Raw genomic sequence first — 9,328 nt, forward strand, 5'->3', positions numbered from 1 at the left:
CTCCCTTCCCTGAACCTCAGTATCCTCAACTGGAAAATGCGGTTTCCCATGCCTACTCTGTGGGTTGTCGTGAGCACCAATGGTGAAGTGCACCTGCAGTGCTAAGCCATTCGCCCGGGCCACCGTCTCCCTAGACTTTTCAGCAAAGAGGTGAAAATGATGACCTCTAAGCTCTCCTGTGGCTGTGATACGTGTCGTTTCCAGTGTGGTTGTGAGACACTCGAGTAGGCATCAGGTTGGAGGAGGAAGACACGGTCTACCAAAGTGTTGCCAGCTTTGGATCCAGGTGTCCGCTGCCCTGATTGCCCATACCTCGCCTTCTCTGAAATCCCAATGGAAGGAGTGCAGCAGACCACACTGCATGTACAGACATGGTTTTTTTATTGCTGGGGTGAGGGTGACGAGCATAGGGTGTCGTGACTGCGAGGAGGAGTATCTGAGAGCGTCCTTTGACTGGGTTCAGTTGTCACTCCTGGGGGATGGTGGCAGCACTGACCGTCCCAGAGGGAGATGGTATAGAGATTCAGTCACGTCCCTGGGAACCAGTCTGGAAGACAACCCCAGTGTGAGGCATGGACACCCCAGGGCCCTTACTGGCTCCTGCGTTCACGAGGCACGGCTGCAGGAGTGTTTCCCCCCCAAACCCTGCAAGCTCTGAGGCTCAGGGAGGGACTGGCACCTGTGGTTTGGGTCTTTCTCTGGCAGCTGGCACTGACCCCTCCTCACACCCTCACCTTAGCAACAATGGCTAATGTGAAAAGAATGATCAAGGACCATGATGAGTCATGGTTTGGGGCTCAGCGTTTGATCAGGTTCATGGATCAGACTGAGACACAGGTCAGGTCACTATCCATGACCAGTGTCAGAGCTCAGTCAAGAGTGGAGCCAAAGCTCAGTTCGACTGTTCCGGGCTTAGGCAGGGGCAGAACCAAGTGCCGTCTGGGGGTGTGATTAAGGGTCAGGACCCGGTCTGTGACCGAAATCAGGGCTCAGTCTGCCACTAGAGACAGGAGAGGAGCCAAGCTAGGCTGCTTATCCACGGGCCCCTGTGTGTGTTCCTGGAGGGTCTCATCCTCCGTCAGCCCAGGGCTCAGAGCTCATCTTCACTAGCAGGTAGGCATCACAGAGGTTTTCCTCATCTGTTCTATGGAGTTTCCAGTTGGAGTTTATAAACTTCTTCTGAAGGGACAAACAAGTAGCAGTTCTCAGGCCCCAGCACTGAAAGCTGAATAGAAATCAGACACCAGTGGCTGAAACTCTCCAGTGGGTCAGACTTGACAGCCAGGGGACCTCTTGCATATCACTTGATCTCTCTGACCCTCAGTTAGTTCATCTGTAAAATGGGTGTGATAACATTATCTATCCCCACAGGGTCATTGCAAGGAGCCAATGAGAGAGTACATGAGAAGAACAGAGCGATCACCCAAGGAACTGGGTCTGTGGATATTTTCTAGAAGAACTGCCTCCAGGACCCTGACACTGTTACTCACCCCATTCTGTTGGCCCCAGCCTCATCAGCCCCAGTCTTTTCAGAGACCCAGGTCAAGGAGAGTCTCCAGGGGATGGAGGTCAAACCACAGCTCCTCATAAGAAGGGGCCGTGTTTATTAACAATTCCTACTGGGTATTAAGCACTTTCTGCTCACTCTTTAAATACACTCATCAGATCTGCAGCATTTATGAATTCTTTTCACTTGGGAGGAAACCAAGGCTCAGAGAGGTAGAGCCAGTTGACCCCAAACTCATAGTTGCTAAGAGAACATCCAAGATTTGAGCCCAGATCAGGCCCCTCCTCTTTGTCACATCGTTCTGGGCAGCAGGTTCTGCCAGTGTGACAAAGGAGGGCAGTAGAAGCTCTCAGAGGCCCACAGAGGCCATCAGTCTGCAGGGGCCCCTCTGGCCACAGTTTTCTGACCTGCTCACAAGGAAGGGTCTGCAGCTTCTCCAGGATCCCCAGACCAGACCTGCCTGTGCTGCAGGCTAGAGTGGGGTGCCCTCTCCTGTAAGGCTGCAGAGGGAGCGCCCTCACTACTTTTCCAGGCTGTGACTTAGCCTTGTGGTTCTTAACATAATCCACATCCAGGCTTTCAAGGTAACTGCAGACTCATGGGCACAGCTGAGGGTCACAAGGAGCCAGGGAAAGAGAGCGACACATAGAGAGAAATGCAGAGAGGGAAGGAAGGAAACAGTTCAGCAGCTGAGGAGGGAGAGGAGAGATGGGAGAAGGAAGAGGACTGATGAGCACCTGCTGTGAGCACCCTGTTTGCCGTCCACAGAGATGCTCAGTACTGGGGCCCTCAGAACTTCTGACCCTTAGGATTCTAGAACAGTTTGAGCCTAGGGTCCAAATCTGAGAGCCAGAGGTCACTAGGATCCTGAAACCTCAGACTATTAGAATCCTAGAACCTTAAAGAATCTAGAGATTTAATATTCCAAGCACTATTCCCTTAGAAACCTTGACCTCTTGAACGTGAAACTTTATAGAGTGAAATGGGGCCCAGGGAACGATAGAGAAGTGTTTTTGTGTTTTTCACAGTTTTGTGCATCTACAATTCCCTGAAGATGCTGTTAAAATACAAATTATTGAGCAGGTCTGGGGTAGGGCCTAAGAGTCTGCATTTCTAATGAGTTTCCATGGGAGGTCAGTGCTGCTGGTCTGAGGAACATGCTTTGAGCAGTGACTCAAGTTCAGTAAATCACAGAACAACATGGAGGATTTTAAATAATATAAATCCAGATTCCCAGCCTCCTTCCAGAATGACTAATATAGAATATTTGGAATTTGGGGCACATGGTACCTATGGTTTTTTTATATGATACATGTGAATCTGAACTATGATGTGTATAGTTTTTGTATTTAAATGAATTAAAATTGTGTGGAATGAAGGAATATTAGTGAAAGTCCTACTGGCAGTCTGTGGTTATGGTAAACATTTCAAATGTAGACCATTGATTTCAGCTAATGTCAGTCCCCTGCTCATCTCCCAGGCCATGCTGAGTGAAGGGGGGCAGGGAACAACTGACCACCCCAAGGAAGATGGTCTCTCAGAAAGGAAGGTCCCTGAGAGTACAGCTCAGCCAGGAAAAGTCACACTTCCCCTCACCAGGCCTGGCTCTGCACCCCCAGGAGTGGACAATTCACCTTGTAGTGCATTACCAGGGACAACAGCTCATTCATGAAGTTGATTGCAAAGTCCACAACCCCACCGAGCAGTCCAATGCACCTGGAGAAGAAAGGAAACTGATAAAGGTCGGTGATTTCCCTGGTGCTATAGGCTAGGCAGGGTCCAGCGGGGCTCAGGCATTTGGACTCACATGTCAGTCTTTCCAAGTGCTGGTAGGCTGCAGGGCCAATCTTTTGCTTTGCAGTTCTGTAGGCAAACCTATGCTCAGATATCTTGTTGAGGGAGGATGCTCTGACCTCTGCTCACGGCTCAGCCTTGTTCCTTGCCAAGACCAACGTGCTCCAGCCTTCAGCTTCCAGACCTTTTCTCCTCTCCCAGCCAGGAGCAGGATCAGCCTTTCTCCTTCCATCCTCTTCCCTGGGCTAAACATGTTCATTCAAGCACACAGTTTAAGATGTAGATTTGGTGGGTTACTAAAGATCAGCAGTTTAAATGGAGAGGATTCAGTTTTTAAGATCTCATTTGTAGAATTTCCTAGTGGGTGGATGATGATTTGGGGACAATCTGCAGGACCTGATCTACCCAGCAAAGTGAAAGAGATGCTGTGTTGATCGTTCCCTCATTCTTCCATGACCACCTTGGCGATATCAGGCTCTTTATCAGGTTCAATGCTGACACTAGACTGGAGGACCAATTTGAGGGCCAGGATGACAATCTCACCCAACACAGGCCTGCAGGGAAGTAGGTTGACAGTGAACAAAGGTGGAGAAGTCTCTTCACATGTCCCACTTTAGCCTCTCTCTTGTGTGGACGTTATATGGAATGTGTATGGACAAGGACAGGGCTGGTGTGCTGCGGGCCATGGGGTCACAAAGAGTTGGGTAAGACTTGGTGGCTGAACAACAAATGGACAATGTCAATGCTATCTGTTGTCTTTATGGAATTTACATTCTTATATTAGGAATTTCTTCTCCAGGCCTCAAGGTTTTGGCTCATGTGTCATTTCTATAGATTATCACAGCAATGATTAAAAAAATAATAACATTTAAGGTATTTTTCCTGGATGAACCCATTTAATCTCTACAGGAAGACCATTTGAATAAAGTACTATCATTATCTCTGTTTTCAGAATGAAGAAACATGTGTTACAGAGAAGTTAATTAGCTATCTCAAAATCTCATAACTAAAGTGATAAAGTCATAGTGCACTTTAATTAATAAATACTCTTCTATACATCCTCATTTTTCTATCTTTGTGTATTTCCTTTTTTTAAAATGTAAATTTATTTATTTTAATTGGAGGCCAATTACTTTACAATATTGTATTGTTTTTTTTTGCCATACATTGACATGAATCAGCCACGGGTGTACATGTGTTCCCCATCCTGAACAACCCTCCCACCTCCTCCCCATACCATCCCTCTGGGTCATCCCAGTGCACCAGCCCCAAGTATCCTGTGTCATGCATCGAACCTGGACTGGCAATTTGTTTCACATATGATAATATACATGTTTCAATGCCATCCTCCCTAATCATCCCACCCTTGCCCTCTCCCACAGAGTCCAAAAGACTGTTCTATACATCTCTGTCTCTTTTGCTGTCTCATATACAGGGTTATCATTACCATCTTTCTAAATTCCATATATATGCGTTAGTATATACTGTATTGGTGTTTTTCTTTCTGGCTTACTTCACTCTGTATAATAGTCTCTAGTTTCATTCACCTCATTAAAACTGATTCAAATGTATTTTTTTTAATGGCTGAGTAATACTCCATTGTGTATATGTACCACAGCTTTCTTATCCATTCATCTGGCTGATGGACATCTAGGTTGCTTCCACGTCCTGGCTATTATAAACAGTGCTGTGATGAACATTGGGGTACACGTGTCTCTTTCAATTCTGGTTTCTTTGGTGTGTATGCCCAGCAGTGGGATTGCTGCGTTGTATGGCAATTCTATTTCCAGTGTTTTAAGGAATCTCCACACTGTTCTCCATAGTGGCTGTACTAGTTTGCATTCCCACCAATAGTGTAAGAGGATTCCCTTTTCTCCACACCCTCTCCAGCATTTATTGCTTGTAGACTTTTGGATAGCAGCCACTTTGACTGGCTTGAAATGGTACCTCATTGTGGTTTTGATTTGCATTTCTCTTATAGTGAGTGATTTTGAGCAGCTTTTCATGTGTTTGTTAGCCATCTGTATGTCTTCTTTGGAGAAATGTCTGTTTAGCTCTTTGGCCCATTTTTTGATTGGGTCATTTATTTTTCTGGAATTGAGCTGCAGGAGTTGCTTGTATATTTTTGCAATTAGTTTTTTGTCCGTTGCTTCATTTGCTATTATTTCCTCCCATTCTGAAGGCTGACTTTTCACCTTGCTTATAGCTTCCTTTGTTATGCAGAAGCTTTTAATTTTAATAAAGTCCCATTTGTTTATTTTTGCTTTTATTTCCATTACTCTGGGAGGTGGTTCATACAGGATCCTGCTGGGATTTATGTTGGAGAGTGTTTGGCTTATGTTCTCCTCTAGGAGTTTTATAATTTCTGGTCTTACATTTAGATCTTTAATCCATTTTGAGTTTATCTTTGTGTATGGTGTTAGAAAGTGTTCTAGTTTCATTCTTTTACAAGTGGTTGACCAGTTTTCCCAGCACCACTTGTTAAAGAGATTGTCTTTTCTCCATTGTATACTCTTGCCTCCTTGGTCAAAGATAAGGTGTCCATAGGTGTGTGGGTTTATCTCTGGGCTTTCTATTTTGTTCCATTGATCTATATTTCTATCTTTGTGCCAGTACCATACTGTCTTTTTTTTTTTTTTTACCATACTGTCTTGATGACTGTGGCTTTGTAGTAGAGCCTGAAGTGAGGCAGGTTGATTCCTCCTGTTCCATTCTTCTTTCTCAAGATTGCTTTGGCTATTTGAGATTTTTTGTATTTCCATACAAATTGTGAAATTATTTGTTCTAGCTCTGTGAAAAATACCATTCGTAGCTTGATAGGGATTGAATTGAATCTATAGATTGCTTTGGGTAGTATACTCGTTTTCACTATATTGATTCTTCCAATCCACGAGCACGGTATATTTCTCCATCTATTAGTGTCCTCTTTGATTTCTTTCACCAGTGTTTTATAGTTTTCTATATATAGGTACTTTGTTTCTTTAGGTAAATATATTCCTAAGTATTTTATTCTTTTCATTGCAATGGTGAATGGAATTGTTTCCTTAATTTCTCTATTTTCTCATTATAGTATATAGGAAGGCAAGGGATTTCTGTGTGTTGATTGTATATCCTGCAACTTTACAATATTCATTGATTAGCTCTAGTAATTTTCTGGTGGAGTCTTTAGGGTTTTCTACGTAGAGGATCATGTCATCTGCCAGCAGTGAAAGTTTTACTTCTTCTTTTCCAATTTGGATTCCTTTTATTTCTTTTTCTGCTCTGATTGCTGTGACCAAACCTTCCAGAACTCTGTTGAATAGTAGTGCTGAGAGTGGGCACCCTTGTCTTGTTCCTGACTTTAGGAGAAATGCTTTCAATTTTTCACCATTGAGGATAATGTTTGCTGTGGGTTTGTCATATATAGCTTTTATTATGTTGAGGTATGTTCCTTCTATTCCTGCTTTCTGAAGTTTTTTTTTTAATCATAAATGGATGTTGAATTTTGTCAAAGGCTTTCTCTGCCTCTATTGAAATAATCATATGGGTTTTATTTTTCAATTTGTTTATGTGGTGTATTACATTGATTGATTTGCAGATATTGAAGAATCCTTGCATCCCTGGGATAAAGCCCACTTGGTCATGATGTATGATCTTTTTAATGTGTTGTTGGATTCTGATTGTTAGAATTTTGTTAAGGATTTTTGCATCTATGTTCATCAGTGATATTGGCCTGTAGTTTTCTTTTTTTGTGGCATCTTTGTCAGGTTTTGGTATTAGGGTGATGGTGGCCTCATAGAATGAATTTGGAAGTTTACCTTCCTCTGCAATTTTCTGGAAGAGTTTAAGTAGGATAGGTGTTAGCTCTTCTTTAAATGTTTGGTAGAATTCAGCTGTGAAGCCGTCTGGACCTGAGCTTTTGTTTGCTGGGAGATTTCTGATCACAGTTTCAATTTCCGTGCTTGTGATGGGTCTGTTAAGATTTTCTACTTCTTCCTGGTTCAGGTTTAGAAAGTTGCATTTTTCTTTTTTCTTTTTTTTTTTTTAATTAATTTATTTATTTTTAATTTTTACTTCACAATTCTGTATTGGTTTTGGCATAGATTGACATGAATCCACCACAGGTGTACATGCGTTCCCAAACATGAGCCCCCCTCCCACCCCCCTCCCCACATCATCTCTCTGGGTCATCCCCGCGCGTCAGCCCCAAGCGTGTCATATCCTGCATCAGACATAGACTGGCATTTCGATTCTTACATGATATTATACATGTTTCAATGCCATTCTCCCAAATCATCACACCCTCTCCCTCTCCCTCTGAGTCCAAAAGTCCGCTATACACATCTGTGTCTTTTTTGCTGTCCTGCACACAGGGTCATCATTGCCATCTTCCTAAATTCCATATATATGTGTTAGTATACTGTATTGGTGTTTTTCTTTCTGGCTCACTTCACTCTGTATAATCGGCTCCAGTTTCATCCATCTCAGCAGAACTGATTCAAATGTATTCTTTTTAATGGCTGAGTAATATTCCATTGTGTATATGTACCACAGCTTTCTTATCCATTCATCTACTGATGGACATCTAGGTTGTTTCCATGTCCTGGCTATTATAAACAGTGCTGCAATGAACATTGGGGTACATGTGTCTCTTTCAATTCTGGTTTCCTCTGTGTGTATGCCCAACAGTGGGATTGCTGGGTCATAAGGCATTTCTATTTGCAATTTTTTAAGGAATCTCCACACTGTTCTCCATAGTGGCTGTACTAGTTTGCATTCCCACCAACAGTGTAGGAGGGTTCCCTTCTCTCCACATCCTCTCCAGCATTTATTGCTTGCAGATTTTTGGATCGCAGACATTCTGACTGGTGTGAAGTGGTACCTCATTGTGGTTTTGATTTGCATTTCTCTAATAATGAGTGATGTTGAGCATCTTTTCATGTGTTTGTTGGCCATCCGTATGTCTCCTTTGGAGAAATGTCTATTTAGTTCTTTGGCCCATTTTTTGATTGGGTCGTTTATTTTTCTGGAATTGAGCTGCAGGAGTTGCTTGTATATTTTTGAGATTAGTTGTTTGTCAGTTGCTTCATTTGCTATTATTTTCTCCCATTCGGAAGGCTGTCTTTTCACTTTGCTTATATTTTCCTTTGTTGTGCAGAAGCTTTTAATTTTAATTAGGTCCCATTTGTTTATTTTTGCTTTTATTTCCAGAATTCTGGGAGGTGGATCATAGAGGATCCTGCTGTGGTTTATGTCGGAGAGTGTTTTGCCTATGTTCTCCTCTAAGAGTTTTATAGTTTCTGGTCTTACATTTAGATCTTTAATCCATTTTGAGTTTATCTTTGTGTGCGGTGTTAGAAAGTGATCTAGTTTCATTCTTTTACAAGTGGTTGACCAGTTTTCCCAGCACCACTTGTTAAAGAGATTGTCTTTACTCCATTGTATATTCTTGCCTCCTTTGTCAAAGATAAAGTGTCCATATGTATGTGGATTTATCTCTGGGCTTTCTATTTTGTTCCATTGATCTATATGTCTGTCTTTGTGCCAATACCATACTGTCTTGATGACTGTGGCTTTGTAGTAGAGCCTGAAGTCAGGCAAATTGATTCCTCCAGTTCCATTCTTCTTTCTCAAGATTGCTTTGGCTATTCGTGGTTTTTTGTATTTCCATACAAATCTTGAAATTATTTGTTCTAGTTCTGCGAAAAATATCGCCGGTATCTTGATAGGGATTGCATTGAATTTGTAAATTGCTTTGGGTAATATACTCATTTTCACTATATTGATTCTTCCGATCCATGAGCATGGTATATTTCTCCATCTATTAGTGTCCTCTTTGATTTCTTTCATCAGTGTTTTATAGTTTTCTGTATATAGGTCTTTAGTTTCTTTAGGTAGATATATTCCTAAGTATTTTATTCTTTTTGTTGCAATGGTGAATGGAATTGTTTCCTTAATTTCTTCTTCTACTTTCTCATTATTAGTGTATAGGAATGCAAGGGATTTCTGTGTGTTGATTTTATATCCTGCAACTTTACTATATTCATT

General features: G+C 42.3%; 2 long non-coding RNA genes across 2 annotated transcripts; one reads left to right on the top strand and one right to left on the bottom strand.

The window, feature by feature from the left end:
* Positions 1–383: 383 nt before the first annotated feature.
* LOC120859391 lies at positions 384–1,138 on the bottom strand. Its single transcript, XR_005720067.1, has 2 exons — positions 1,108–1,138; positions 384–547 (listed from the first exon to the last, which is right to left on the bottom strand). It is a non-coding gene; the product is annotated as an uncharacterized LOC120859391 (long non-coding RNA).
* Positions 444–8,880, top strand: LOC120859389. Its single transcript, XR_005720066.1, has 3 exons — positions 444–526; positions 8,748–8,754; positions 8,867–8,880. It is a non-coding gene; the product is annotated as an uncharacterized LOC120859389 (long non-coding RNA).
* Positions 8,881–9,328: the final 448 nt, after the last annotated feature.

Source organism: Oryx dammah, unplaced genomic scaffold (assembly GCF_014754425.2).
Source record: "Oryx dammah isolate SB20612 unplaced genomic scaffold, SCBI_Odam_1.1 HiC_scaffold_770, whole genome shotgun sequence".
In the NCBI taxonomy this organism is placed as follows: domain Eukaryota; kingdom Metazoa; phylum Chordata; class Mammalia; order Artiodactyla; family Bovidae; genus Oryx; species Oryx dammah.